The sequence below is a fragment of the Myotis myotis genome, unplaced genomic scaffold (assembly GCF_014108235.1).
Source record: "Myotis myotis isolate mMyoMyo1 unplaced genomic scaffold, mMyoMyo1.p scaffold_m19_p_1, whole genome shotgun sequence".
NCBI classification, from domain to species: domain Eukaryota; kingdom Metazoa; phylum Chordata; class Mammalia; order Chiroptera; family Vespertilionidae; genus Myotis; species Myotis myotis.
In genome coordinates, this window is record NW_023416313.1 from 174,240,918 (window position 1) to 174,256,839 (window position 15,922).

Here is a 15,922-nt window from a genome sequence, read left to right on the forward strand (position 1 = left end):
CTTCCAGGACCCCCTCAGGGGGGCTGCCGCCGCCCGTGGGCTCCGTGAAACAGCCTGAACCTTAAATGAAGTCCCCTTGCAGCTTCAGCGAAGGCAAGTGGGTTTCTGTTATTTGCAATAAAAAATGTCCCCATACAGTTTCCCTCCCTCGGTTTCTCTATGGGAACCTCCCAGCATGTCCAACTCCCCCATGTGACCTGGCCCTGCCTGGGGCCCTGCCTTGGCACCCACTGGCATCTCAGCCGCCTTGGGCCTCAGCTGGTAGCACCCACACACTGACTGCCTCTTGCTGGCTGCTCTGCCCCAAATGCCCATCAGCCACAGACCTCTGTCCCCAGCTGGAAAGCACAGGCGGGTAAAAAGCCTGGCTGCAGGGGCCTGCCTGCTTCCTGCCTTTACTCTGGCGTTGCTATGATTAAAGCACTCAGGCTCAGTGCACCCTGGGAGGCTGGGCACTGCTCCTTCGACCTGCTCCCCAGAGCAGACTTTGAGCTTTCGGAGAGCACTCCCCTCCCCCTCCTACCCCCAAAGCCGAGGAGACAGTCTCCTGGCTGCAGCCTGAGAGGAGGTTGTTCTCATTAGCTTTTGCCGCATCCTTTATTTATAAGGACTTCCTGGGCGTCCAGGTTAAAGGCTGGCTGTGTCCAACACCCCCGGGCTTAATGAGGAGTCAGCACCATGGTGAGAAAAGTAGGTCTGGGAGATGTTTGCATTAAAGGTCACAGCAAGTGAAAAAGAGAGCTCCTCTCAATGTGCCTGGGGAGACTACCACCTCCCCCAAAAGATTTCCCGCACAGCGGCCAACGCGCATGTTTCCATTCCACCTCGTTGGAAGGAAGGGCAAACTGTTAACATTCTATCGTGCAGAGGCAGTGTCTCAAAAAGCCCTCTCCGGTAGGTGGTATTATCGTCCCTCACGCACAGGCAAGCAAACTGAGGTCCAGAGGCTAAGCATTAAGCACCTTGCTGAGGGGACGCAGGGACAGCGTGGGCCTCCGGGTACAGAGCCAGGCACCTGGCTTCAGGGACTGTCTTCAGAGCAGTGGCCCTGGGAGTGTGTGCTCCGGACCCGCAGCACCAGCAGCACCTAGGACAGTGGTTCTCAACCTTCTGGCCCTTTAAATACAGTTCCTCATGTTGTGACCCAACCATACAATTATTTTCATTGCTACTTCATAACTGTAATGTTGCTGTTATGAATCGTAATGTAAATATCTGATATGCAGGATGGTCTTAGGCGACCCCCGTGAAAGGGTCGTTGGACCGCCAAAGGGGTCGCGACCCACAGGTTGAGAACCACTGACGTTCTCAGGAGGACCTGGTTAGCGTGGCCCAGCCCAGACCTATGGAATGAGACACTGTCCGGCCGCCATCGGTGTTACCCAGCCCCCCGGGGGTTCTGCTGCCCCCGCTAAACCCTCCCTCTGGAGAGGTCTTAGTCCAGCTGCCTCAGCATCACGTGGGGGCTGATTCCAAGCGTGAACTCTCGGGCCCCACCCAGACCTAGTAAGTCAGAATCTGCACTGTAACATCTCCTGGGGATTTTTTGTTCCTACATTGAAGTTTAAGAATTAAAAGGCGCAGCTCTTCACCCTGAGGCGCCAACAGTGGCATTGAATACAGCCTCGTCTGAATCCTGCTTGAAGTCCAGAACATGGGAGTGGGGTGGGGAGACGACCCCAGGAGGGAGGAGGATGCGCTTGGGAGTGGTTTCTTTGTGAGTGGGTGGTATTTTCCTTTTCTGCCGTTTACTTCCTCACGTAAGGAGGTAATTTGGTTGTTTTCTTCATCTTATTTTGAAGCACTCTTTTCATTAAGCTGAGGCAATATTTACACTGATGCACACACAAGCACCCCCCTCCAGCCCAGTGGGAATATGGCTCTCCTTCGCAGAGGTGAGTTGCATAACTCTGAGCTAAGAAGGTAAACGTGGCTTTCACTGCGCCTAGGGAAGTCAGAGGGTGACAGTCCCTCCGTCCTTACCAGAGCAGTCATGCTTTAGGGGAGGCCGGCCTACTCCCAGCCCAGGGCATGTGCCGCTTGTCTAAGTGAGTCCTGGTTCCATTTTTCTTAACAGTGATGGGTGTAGAAATAGGCATGTGAACATAAGTCTAACCAATGAGACAGGACAAATGAGGGTAAATGGGTCCTCAGTCTTAAAAACAAACACAAGGACCACCTCACACTCATTAGAATAGTGACTATCAAGAAAAAAGAAAAAGCAAGTGTCTGCAAGGATGTGGAGAAGTTGGAACCCTGTGCACTACTGATGAGAATGTCACCGTGGGAAACAATTTGCCAGTTCCTCAAAAAATTAAAAGGAGAACTACCTATGATCCAGTAATTCCACTTGTGGATGTAGAACCAAAAGAACTGAAAGCAGAGTCTTGAAGATAGATTTGTAGCCAAGTTTACATCAGCATGACTCACAATAGCCAAAAGGTGGGTACAGTCCAAATGTCCATCAGTGAGTGAGTGGGTAAACAAAATGTAGGATAGACATACAATGGAATATTATTCAGCCTTAAAAAAGAAGGAAATTCTGACGCGTGCTACAACGAGGCTCAACCTGGAGGACATTATGGGAAGTGAAATAAGCCAGTCACAAAAAGACAAATACTCTGTAATTCCACTTACAGGCGGTAACGAAATTTGTAGAGAGAGAAAGTAATGGCAGGTTGCCAGGGACTAGGGCAGCCGTGGGCAAACTACGGCCCGCGGGCTGGATCCGGCCCATTTGAAATGAATAAAACTAAAAAAAAAAAAAAAAAAAAAAAAGACCGTACCCTTTTATGTAATGATGTTTACTTTGAATTTATATTAGTTCACACAAACACACAAACACTCCATCCATGCTTTTGTTCCAGCCCTCCGGTCCAGTTTAAGAACCCATTGTGGCCCTCAAGTCAAAAAGTTTGCCCACCCCTGGGCTAGGGTGATGGGGTAATGGGGGTTGTTATTGAATGCACGTAGGGTTTTATTTTCCCGAGATGAAAATAGGCCTGGAGATCTGTTGCACAGCAATGTGAATATACTTAACACTATTGAACTGTAGGCTAAAAAATGGTGAGGATGGTAAATTTTATGTGATGAGTGTTTTACCACAATTTTTTAAAAAATTTAAAGAGACACAAAGAAAAGACCATCCTCCCTCCTGCCGCTGGATGTGATCAAATCTTCATAGGGGACCTGCCCACACTGTGGGACCCTTTGAGGAGAAAAATGGAGGGAAGAACACACATCTTTGGTGATGCCTCCGAGTCCTTATATTAACAAGCCCTGGATCCGCCCGGTCTCCAGGATTTGGGTAATGTGAAGTAATATTTCTTATTGCTGAAGCTACATTGAGTGGGGTTTCCTGTTACGTAGACAGAGACAGGGTCCGAAGTACCCGGGGAGAGGCCCGCAGCCGGAGGCTCAGGAAGACACGAGGCCTGGCTTTGAAGTCTGGGTCCTGCTGCCGCAGCAGTGAAATCATCTGGTGGTGACTGATGACGACTCCATGCCTGGTTGCCCATAACCACAGTTTTGTATTTCCCAGACATTGCTGTGCAATATATGCCTTTGTGAGTGATCATTACATTACTATCTCCCCTTGGGTGGCTGTCACACCCTGGAATACAATGCAGCCATTAAAATGGTGCAGAAGGGCTTTACTTAGTAACACGAAAGCTTCCTACCTGGTCATTACTAGTAAGTGGGGTCAATGGGAGTTACAAAGTGGCATGATCTGATTTCTTTCTTTTTAAATATATTTGTATTGATTTTAGAGAGGAAGGAGGAGGGAGGGAGAGCTGCAAACATCAATGATGAGTGAGAATCATTGATCGGCTGCCTCCTGCACTCCCCCTACTGGGGATTGAACCTGCAACCCAGGCGCGTGCCCTAACTGGGAATGGAACAGTGACTTCCTAGTTCATAGGTTGATGCTCAACCACTGAGTCACCCCAGCCAGTAATTTCTTATTATTAGTTCCAACTAGTTATAGATAGGTAGGCAGGCAGATAACAGGTAGATAAAGAGATATAACTATACAAATATATGTGAAGAAAGAACAGGAGAGCAAACCAAATATTAACCGATTGTATCTTGGAGGTAGGGGTTATAGCCTGTTTTATTTTATTCTTTTTGCTTATGTATTTTTCTAAATTTTCTTCAATGAACCTATCATATTTTATGATAATGAAATATAGGTCTTTTAAAAATCCATACGTAATATTTTAATTTACTTTACTCATGGATACATGACTTGTCTCAAAGAGCTAAGTGTTTAATTGCCCATGTGTCTAATGTCTTCATTTTAACCATTTAGAGAGGATGTCCCCATCATCTATGAGAGATTCCCATCCCTAAAATGGTGTCTACTGATCTTAATTAACAATGCTGACGACACAGCTTTATTATTCTAGACTCCATTATTATGCACGGTGCTGTCCCTGGGTAATAATATTCAAGGGCTGTAGCACGCTTTGCCCCTCACTAAATGACCCCCATTGGCGGTGTTTTCCATGCCTGGATCTGCTTTTAACCGTGTCAGTGTCTTCAGGCACCCTTCCCTATCTGTCAGTGTCTGTCCGTTACACACCCTCCCCTCCCTTCCAATCTGCAGCCTCCAATATGCTGAGCCCGTGGAGATCAGATGAACTCCGTGGTCCTCGCTGGGTGTACAGTCAAGTCGGAGGCAATCTTTCAGAGGAAGGCTCCGGAAGCTTTCTGATGAGGGCGGCCCAGAGCTTTGGAGCGCAGGCTTCCTTGCCTCTCGGCTGCGCACAGCCTTGTTTTGGCTTGCCTCCTGGTTCCCGCGTGTATTCTAAATTGGTGAAGACGCTGGAGAGCCGAGTTCAGCAAACGTGAAGTGGGAGTGTTTCTGATAACAAATAGCTACTCGATTAAGAACTAGCATGACTGATTCTCGGGACATCTCGCTCCAAAAGAAGGAGGCTGCAGATGGCAAGAACAGAGCCAACTGGAGTCCCTTCTACCTCTACCAAAGTGAGGTTATTTAGGTTCACCATCTGGTTATTAGATTCGCCAGATGGCAAGCCTGGGTAACTGCTCAGAAACAGAGTCACTAGCCAACCCATTACCCTAGCACAGTCGATGCCGTGAACTTAACATGGGATGCACATACTAGTACATAACATGGGTAATGAGGCATCACAGAGCCATCACAAAGGCAGCCATCTGGGCTCGTGCAGGGCAACCGTGGGCACAGGGGCCATGGGGAAGCCCAGCTGAGTTCCATGCAGCAGGATGGGGACCAGGCGTGGGGGCAGGAGGCAGGGGCGGGCCTGTGCCAACAGGGGCATGTCCACAGCATTGAATCACTGTGCTTCCATCTCCGGGACAATCCTGACTCCTATCCAGCCTCACCTAGCTCTCATGTTTTCTTTGCTGTTATTTTAAGTTTTGATGAAAAAATAATGATATTTTTACACCAATGCAGGGAAACTAGGGCTGTGACTAGCGGTGGATTTGAATTCCTTGACAGTTCTAGTCCAACTCTGACAAGTGGCTTTCTTTTAGGAAACAGCGTGTGTCTGGGTTGGGGTGTAGGGGGAGGGCTCATGCCCTCTGACTCTTCAGCAACAGGCTTGCGACAGAAAAGCTCCAGCTGGTCCCGCTTGGGCTGGGCACCCCCGAGAGAAAGGCCCAGAAAGAAGAGCAGTGAACCAGGCCATGCTCAGAGTCAGGCCTGTAAGTGGCAGGGACAGGGGTCTTTTCATCATGGTTCCTATCCCTTCCTGTTCCCCTGCATGACCCCACACTACCCAGTGCCGGCACTGCCCAAATCAAACAGTCAATGTTATGTTTGTGGAATCAATTCCCCTACTGAGCAAACATTTACTAGCTGCAGGGCACTCGGGCAAACTGGGTGGATCGCACATGGAATCTCTCTGTATTATTTCTTACAACTGCGTGTGAATCTACAATTATCTCAAAATAAAAAGTTTAAAAAGTTTAAAAAATTAAATTAGAGCCCAGCTTGGTGGCTCAGTTGGTGGGAGCATCATCCTGTACAGCAAAAAGGTTTCAATTTCGATTCCCAGTCAGGGCACATACCCAGCTTGCAGGTTTGATCTCCTGTCAGTGTGCATAGGAGAGGCCATCGATAATTCTCTCTCACATTGCTGTTTCTCTCTCTCTCTCTCTCTCTCTCGTCAGTAAACATATCCTTGGGTGAGCATTAAAAGAAATCTATAAAAATATTAAATTAGAAAACTTGAGTATGTATAAAAGACAGTGTCTAAGCAGAAATAAATGAAGAGATCCAGAAATGTTTACAAAGAGAGACAAACATTTGATATTCTCGTGTGGAAACGGGCATCAGTGTGTGCTGTGGGGTCCTCTCTCCCATCACTGACCCCACACTTGGCCATCCCATGTTTGTTCATCAGTGTTACACCAGCTACGTCTTAGTGCTTAGATACTGTGTTCAACTTCTGCTACTCATTACGTCACCCAGACTGCGGCGTCTCCAGTCTCACTCGCCTGATGCCTTTCAGCGCCTGACACCTGACCTTCTTCCCTATCTTACTCCAATATAATTCCTTCCAGGGAGCGACCCAAAACAAGCCCTTTTCATATGCCACGCCGTCGGTCCCCAGCTGTGTTCCTGGTGTTTCCCATCCCGCATGGCACAGAGCACAGCCAGACCAAAACCAGGGGCAGCTCAGTGTCAGGGAGTCAGCAGCGAGCAGCAGTCCAGGGAGCCCAGCAGGGAGAGGCCAAGAGGCAGTGAGATCCGGGAGTGGATGCATAAAACATACGATGATGTGCAGGTGGGGAAAGTGGGTAATGTTACCAGGGCCAGCCTGAAAGAAGCAAAAAGTCTCCTGAGTCATCTGGCATAGGGAAGCTTTTGAGAACCAGTTGTCACTGTCTCCTTTTGTTCTACAAGGACTTACAGGCACCACCTGTCACCTGGCGGTGCCCGATTCAGCAGCCTGGGCGTTCACAGGGGGCCAGCCTGCCTTGGACACGTCCCTGTTGGTTGGAGCCAAAATATCTAACACAACAGTGATAGGTTAAAGCCACCAGATGCCTTCACACCCTAAATCATAGAGGAAGTCGAATGGGAGGAATAATTGACAGTGTCCTTGATCAAAACAGACACCTCTTCACAGCGTATTTAGTGGGAAATACAAGAGCTGAATTCTCTATCCAGGCCGCAGTATCCAATCCATCATTGCCCAGGAAAAAAGCATTTAATAAAACCCTTTGAGTTATGTCTGGAGTAGGTGCTGCATGGAGCAATTAGTCAGACAGCAGCCCAATCCCCAGGCTCAGGATGCAGTGCCAACAACCTCATGGGGACAACAAGCACAGCGCATCGACCCAACAAATACTTATTGAGCACCCCTACTATGTGCCAGGCACCAAGCTAGGCTCTGCCATGGCATCGGAGCTGCCCTTAAAAATGTCCAAAGCAAGTTCACATGCACAGTCAAATCCGATCCTCATCAAACCAAGTGACATAGGGGCTGTTATCCCCACTTGAAGATGGATGAGCGGAGGCTCGCCGAGGTTAGAAGGAAGGCCCGAGGTCATGTGACTAGTACTTAGTGCATAGCATAGGCTCATGCCCACACCCACTTTTCTGCACTGGGAAGGAACCTCAGGGAATGCTTGTCCTTCAGGCCACCTGCACATTTTTGAACCCTTCCTGCCTGTGCGAAAGCCTGGTCCTCAGCCTCTACACTCACTCAGTGCCAGATGTCTCTGTGCGCCACCTGCTACACTCTTTCCTCAGGAAGGGTAATGTGTCCCTAACGGTGCTTCAGGCAACAGGAAGCCCGACTAAGAGAGGCTCAGTCAATAAGGACACTTAACTGGTCAAGGGGAAGGGGTGGAGTCCATGGTGCTGTGACAAGTCTGCACGTTGACAGAGGATTACTAACCTTAGTGTGGTGATCACATGGGAAGGTTTCTGTCAAATCACCATATTTTACACCGGAAACTAACATAACATTGCTTTCCAACTATACTTAAATTTGTTTTACGTATTTAATATGGCTAGATTTCTCCTGTTCTGTTTTAGCTGGTTTGTTTCTATTAGGCAAAAAGGAAGGACAAAGGCTGAGGGGAAGAGGCGGCCCACGTCCCAGAGCTTGCGCAGAGCAGGTGCTAGCGCCGCCCAGGTGTTTATAAGACGCCATCGCAGGGCTCTGCGTGTCTTTCTAAAGAGAAATCGCATGCCCTCTCCCAGGCAGGGATGCTCATCCCCAGCTCTCTCAATGCATTGTTTCCTGTTCCACTTCCTTAGACCCCGCTCGGACCGCCAGTGTTTTTATTTCACTTAGATTTCCCTGCTTTGTGACATCTATTTGGATTGAACTTCTTTTTTTCCCTCCACCAAAATCCCAAGCCCGGGAGCTATGTATTTTGGCACAAACATGTGGAGATCCCTGGGACCTACAAATTCTCCGTCAGGAACAGCTCGGTGCCTTTCAGGAATCTTTACTTTTATGGAGGCTGGTGTTTACCTGTTATTTTAAGTGCTTTCAAGCCCATTCTCTTGAAGTGCCTTGCCTTACCAGGAGCTCTGCCCGTTTGTTCTCCTTGCCTCTCTCATTCAGAAGAACCATCAATCAGTTTCTGAAACAAGGTGCTTCTGTGCAGAATCAAAAGCCACGCTATTGCAGCTGATGGCAAGAGAATGCGGTGGGCATTGTTGTTCATACACACAGGCCTTCGTCGCTCTGAGAAGTGCCTCTGTTTGAAATGAATGAGGCAGACAAGATTGGTGGCTTCAAATGCAGCTATCCTCCTCCGGGCTTTTCCTGTTGAAAGTCCTGTGCAGCACTGTTCCTAGAAAGTAAAAAGAATAAATAAAAGGCCAAGCGGGGGCAGGCCACAGGTTTCCGATACCAGAGACATACCAGGCCTCAGCCAGGCTGTGCGGCTGGACACTTGTCTTTACTTTGTAGATCTGGGTTTGCACGGTTAATGTGAAAGAAGCTGTTTATTTTCCCCCGGTGATAACGCATAAAAATTACATTTCCCTCACCAAAAGCACAGCCCAGAGTATGACAGGCTCATGTCTTTGCTGGTGCGTCTTAAGGGTGTTATTGCTGGCTGGGGTAGAATGGCCATCACTACTGTTGCCATGGTTACGGCTTTTGGGCCAGGCTGAACCTTTGCCCAGCTCTTCCACCCAGCTACCATCTCCTCTGCCGCAGGGGGCCTGCTTATTCCTTGATCCATTTTGCATTTGGCTGGAATGTTGGAGAGCACATAGTTTTCTATGGTGATTCATGTCCCCTCTGTAGATTCTTAATGACCCTAATGTTGACCCTAAAGTCTTGGGCTAGTAGTGGAAAAGTTAAAACAATGTTCAGAACTCGTAGAGATGATCACCCTAATAACGGGGTTGAGGGTCATCACCTTCATCTTTTTTCTGCAGGGAGTTTGCTGTGATGGCTTGAGAGTTCAGAGCCAAACATCTGGCCCACGACTGGGGAGTGAAAAGAACAGTGCAACATATATTTGATGTGTCACCTCATTCCTGAATTCACCTTCTTTTCCCACTCTCTCTTCCCTACCTAAATTATCTTTTTAATACATCATACATTATTTGAATCTTTAAAATGTTGCCTTAAATCCTTTTGAAGCAAGGATAAATAGAAAGAAAGTATAAATATATTGCTCAGAAATCCATTGCATTCTGGCTATTAGGATGGAAGAAAAAAAAAAGTACAAACACTTTTCTGCCCAGGAAGGGAAAACTGCATAATGCAAATCACCTAGAATATTTTTGTGTGAAAATCAAATGGAATAATGTAAATGTATATTTTCTGTTGAAGGAAATATATATATATATATATATGGTGCTTGCTTTGACAGCACATATACAAAAATTGGAACTATATAGAGAAGATTAGCATGGCCCCTGCACAAGGATGACACGCAACTTTGTGAAGTGTCCATATTTTTAGATGTTGGTCAAAGGATACAAATCCCATCAATGAGATCTGTGGATCTAATGTACAGCATTGTAACTATAATTAGCAATACTGTATTATATGCTTGGTTTTTAAGAGAGTAGACTTTAATGTTATTACCATACACACACAAAAATGTTTTTTGTGAAAGAATAAAGATGTTATCAGCCTTATTGTGGAAATCATTTTTGAAACATATCCATGCATATACATCATACTGTACAACTTAAACTAACATAGTTTGTATGTCAATAATATCTCAATAAAGCTGGGAGAAAATTGCCTCCACTGCAGAGAAAAAACATATAGATATGATTGGATTCAAGAAAATTGGAATTTCTGGCACAAGGGAGGACTAAGACCCTGGCACTGCTAACATCAGGAGGCACCCTGAATAATTAGGGGAGGCTACGTGAAGCAAGACATCTGGGCAGTCCCTTCAGAAGCCTGGGATGGGCCATGGGGACACACCATACCATCAGGGAGATGCTTAGAATCCCAGCTTCTTGCACACTGTAGACGCTGAACAAATGGAAAAGGTAAGTTTAAAAATGTGTACCTGTGCTAAATTAGTTCATGGATAATCTTCAAATTAATCCAGGTAGAAATGACTTAGCAGCACCCAGAAAAGTGGATGCCATAAAGAGGTTTAGTCCTTTTAATCCTCTCAATAGTGTGAGGTAGAGGTTTTTATCTCCACTTTTTTTCAGATTCAGCTAAGAAAGGTGAAGTAATTTGTGCAAGATTACATAAGCAGTAGAGAAAAACCCAGGATTTAAGCCTGAAGCTGTCTGATTCTAAAAACAGACTATTCCCTCATTCTCCTCCAATATTTCCCAAGCTTTCCTGATGTTAAGAACTCAAATCTGAGGTCCCATCCCAGACCCACTGTATGTGAATCTCCAGGGAGGGACTTAGAAGGGTATGTTTAACGAGTGATAAAAATGATGGCGCTTACCAAAGAAGTTTAAGAAAACCACTCCATTGCATCAGGTGGGGGACCCATATCTCCCTCTGAGTGATCCCACAGAAGCCGTCAGACATCTGAAGCCACCAACTAAAAATAAATCATGTCATTCTGGAGTCCATCAGATGGTAATATTATAGATTATTTTATTCTTCAGTTTGGCACCATAGCATTTTGTGATTTAAGGTTATCTGGATTCTAAAATTCCAAGACCATTTTGGAAAGTTAAATATGGGCTCTCATTTAAACCTCAGACTTTTTTTAGCTTTCCTCTCTGTCCCTCGTTGGTCCTCAGGAGCAGAAGTGAATAAGAATTCCCTTTCACTTCCTAGCAGCTTTCACTGAGCAGAGGTTCCAGCTGTGCAGGGGCTGGAGGGCTGCTGGATGCTGGATGGAGACCCACAGGCTGAGAGTCAGTCCTCCTGTCTGGCTGCCCACCAGATGGCTTTCATTGGACGAGCAAGTTACCCGATCCAGGAAGTAGAGAAATTCATCATTGCTTGATTTGTTTTTCTTCATTTCAGGTTTTTCTACGCCTGCTGAGAAGAGCCGACTAAGCCTGCAGCTTCAATATCCATCATGAGAGCAAACAACTTATTTGTACAATCTAAACACCTCGCTAATTAAACGAAAAGCAAGGTGGTGATTCCGGACATGGCTGAATTTAAGTCAAGCTGTGAAATTCCGAAGTAGAAGCGGACAAGTTGAACTGAAACCTGAGGGGCGTTGGGGCCACCGCTTCCCAGCAACTTTAATGTAAGTTATTCCCATTCTGTCAGAGAGAAATCAGAGACACGGTTTGAGAAAAGTATGGAACTGATTTCCCCATCTCAAGCATAGATCTTTATTTTAAGGGACTTTCTTTATATACTATTGCCCAGAAACTTGCTTTGAATGATATTTCTAGGCATGATGTCTATAATAGTAAATAATGACAATTACATTTTACAAATAATAGTTTAATATGCTTCTATTTTTCAGTGTTCTTGATCTCATTTAATCTTCACAACAACTCCATGAGGGTGGTATTCTTATTAACAGAATCTTACAGATGAGCAAGCGGTGAAATTATGTAACTTGCAGGAAGTCCAAGGTCAGGCAGTAGCTGATCATCTCATATCACTATCTGCATCCCAGTGGAGTCCATATTTTTAGGCCATTCATTTCTCAAAGGACAAATTCTCATATTGATTAAAGATCGCCCTGGCCAGGTGGCTCAGTTGGTTGGAGCGTCGTCCCATACACCAAAAGGTTTCAGGTTTGATGCCTGGTCAGGGAGTGTAAGGGAGGCAACCTATCAATGTGTCTCTCTCACATCAATGTTTCAATATTTCTCTCTCTCTCTCTCTCTCTCTCTCTCTCTCTCTCTCTCTCTCTCATCCTCAGGAGCATTTTTTTTAAAAGCCATAAAACCCAAAAATATCTTTGTTGCTTAAAATAGATGTCCACAACAAAAAAGATGCAGAAATGTTAAAAATAAACAAGTTCAACTGTAGAAACTCATACAACAAAAAGAAACAAAATTGATAAAGTTGGTAAAATTGATATCACATAAAAAAGATTTTGAGGCCAAAAAGATGAAGGGAGGATGCAAAGAGGCTCTTGAATATAATGAAAACTACAGAATCAACAGTGAGGACATGGATTACCAAAGTAAGAAATGCAAAGAGAAATAGAATAAAGATAGATAGATAGATAGATAGATAGATAGATAGATAGATAGATAGATAATAACCAAGGGTAATGGGAAGTGTTAACTCATTATCAAGCTGACAGTCCAGGGTCTGAATTATAATTCTATCCCTTACTGCTGTGTGACCTAGGCAATTCACTGTGCCTCTGAATCTTGGATTCTTCACTTAAAAATGTAGCTCTACTTTGCAAAGTTCAGTGGGGCCTTGACTTATGAGTTTAATTCATTCCGTGACGGAGCTCATAACTCAAATTACTCATATGTCAAATCTTAAAGTGAACGAGTGGATGTTGTGGCATTCACTATGACGTTCGCTGCACCAACTAGCGGTGGGGTATCTGAAGCTGGCTCATAACCCAAATTTTAGCTCGCAACTCAAAGCAAAAAATCAGCCGAGAGACGGCTCATATCTCGAAAAACTCGTTAGTCGGGACACTCGTAAGTCAAGGCCCCACTGTTGTTATAAATATCAGCTATAAAGTATGTAAAATAATCTAATACTAAGACTTCAAAGAAGGCTAAAACCACACATCAAACAATAGGAAGCCATATTTATAATGTACTCAGATTTCATTTAACTTAACAAAAAGTCCAGATTTTTGTTAATTGAAAGCAAAAGTCTAGAAAATATATACCTAAATACTAACAGTGGTTATCTCTATATCCTGAAATTTCTAGTGATTTTTGTTACTTTGTATTCTTTTCTACTATGAATATGTAATATGTGTACAATAAGACAATACAAATATGAAAATAAATATAAACTTGTTGAAAACAAAATAAATATTAATATATTAAGTGCCCTATAGGTGATGGTTGCTATAAACAAACAAGTAGCCATTTCAGTTGTTGCCACTGTCATCATTGTTATTGTGAATTCTCAAATTTTTCCAGTCTTTCTCCTTCTCTCTTCCTCTCTCTCTTTCTCCCTCTCTCTCTCTCTATATATATGTGAAATATACTATATATACAATATATGTCAAAAATAAATATAAATTTAGATTAATTTTACATTTAAATTAATTATACAATTAAACATAGATTATATAAAGTTATTTATATAAATATATAGTGCTAGAGGCCCAGTGCACGAAATTTGTGCACTGGTAGGGTCCCTAGCGGCTGCCAGCTGCTGTCAGGGTACTTCCTCCCTTCCCCCACCCTCCTGCCACCACTGCCACCAGCCAGAGCCTCCCTCCCTTTCCCAGGCCGGCCCTGCCCCCTGGTTGAATTCCTGGATGAACTCCCGGTTGAGGAGACAATTTGCATACTATGCTTTTATTATCTAGGATAATATAGTTATATATATACTAGAGGCCCAGTGCACAAAATTCGTGCACAGGTAGGTCCCTAGGCCTGGCTAGTGATCAGGGCCAATCTGTGGGGCAATTGGTAGGGCAATCAGGGGGCCCCTGCTGGCAACCTCCTTGGCTGGCCTGGGGCCTGCAGGCTGATGAAAGCTCCTGCATTGAGCATCTTCCCCCTGGTGGTCAGTGCACGTCATAGCGACTGGTTGTTCCACTGTTTGGTCGATTTGTATATTAGGCTTTTATTATATAGGATATGTATATAACACAATTTTGGGATAACTAACTATTTAGATATGGACTATGGAACTAGATAATCATATTATATCAATATAAAATCTCCTGATTTTCATAACTGTTAAATTTTCTGATTTTTATAACAGAAATTATCTGTCTAGGAAATATACATTAAAGCATTTAGGTAGGTACTAGTCCAGCTGTGGATTTGAAATGAATAAAACTAAAAAAAAAAAAAAAGATCATACCCTTTAATGTAATGATGTTTACTTTGAATTTATAATAGTTCACACAAACACTCCATCCATGCTTTTGTTCCAGCCCTCCGGTCCAGTTTAAGAACCCATTGTGGCCCTCGAGTCAAAAAGTTTGCCCACCCCTGTCTAGTCGGTAGGTAGGTATGTACATCTGCAACTTATTCTCAGTGGTTCAGAAAGAATTCATACATAGAGAAAGGATGAAAATCAGGGAAAACTATAAACACAAAACATAAACAAATGGTGAATCTGGGTAAAGGGTGTACAAGAGTTTTTTATACTAATCTTTTTATATATTTCAAAGTTTTTAATTATATAAAAACTAGAGGCCTGGTGCACAAAATTCGTACACTCAGGGGGGTCCCTCAGCCCAGCTTGCACCCTCTCTCAGTCCAGGACCCCTTGAGGGATGTCCGCCTGCTGGCAGTCAGACATCCCTCTTGCAGTCCGGGGCTCTCACAGTCTGGGACCCCTCGTTCCTTACCGCCCACCTGCAGCAGAGGCGGGAGAGGCTCCTGCCACCCCCACTGCACTCACCAGCCATGAGCCTGGCTTCTGGCTGAGTGGCCATCCCCTGTGGGAGCACACTGACCACCAGGGGGCAATGCCTGCATTGAGCATCTGCCCCCTGGTGATCAGTTCGTGTCATAGCATTTGGTTGATTTGCATATTATCCTTTTATTATATAGGATAAACAGTTACAACAACAAAGAATGGGTGACAACTTCTAACAACCCCAACAAGAGTCCCCTAAGCAGCAATGCTAAGTAGGAAATTAAGAACATGATAATAACTTTGGAATATTATAAAATTGAAAGCACCACCTATCAAAAGTGAGAGTGGTGTGAACAAATCAGGGCCCAAAAGTAAAGATGTAGATGCATTTTAGAAATGAGAAATAAGTGAACTAAGCATTTGCTTTAAAATCGCATAAAAAGAAGAGCATCAACATAAGGTGTGCCGCACCAGCACAACCAAGGGTGAACCTGAGTGGGGGCGGTGAAGGATTTAGAAAAGACAGACAAGAGAATGAAAGCTGGGTCTCAGTGGGACACTGCTTCTCTGATGGAGAGACAGCAACAGCGCCCACAAGCCAAGTCTTTATTTGATAGCCAGGAAGGGTGTGGTCAAGATGTTAACAATGTTCTAATCTACTCAATTACATGCATCTGAACTCTATCAAGCCCACAGCCACGTGGGACCAAGTGTTCGGACCATAGGTTCAAGCTTACAACTATATCAGTGGTTCTCAACCTTGGCTGCACATTAGAATCACCTGGGAATCTTTTTAAAATCCTGATTTCTGGGCCTCATCCTCCGGAAATTCTGTTTCTTTGTTACTAATGTTGTGGCCCCACCCCATAACAAAGAAACAGAATTTCCAAAGGATGAGGCCCAGAAATCAGGATTTTAAAAAGATTCCCAGGTGATTCTAATGTGCAGCCAAGGTTGAGAACCACTGAACTATATCCTTCGGCTATAATTGTGCTGGGAGGGCTTTGCCCTCCAAGCTGGGA

General features: G+C 44.8%; 1 non-coding gene across 1 annotated transcript; it reads left to right on the plus strand.

Moving 5' to 3' along the window:
• Positions 1 to 9,830: 9,830 nt before the first annotated feature.
• On the plus strand, positions 9,831 to 9,937 carry LOC118661188. The gene has a single exon (XR_004969189.1). It is a non-coding gene; the product is annotated as a U6 spliceosomal RNA (small nuclear RNA).
• The last annotated feature ends 5,985 nt before the right edge of the window (positions 9,938 to 15,922 follow it).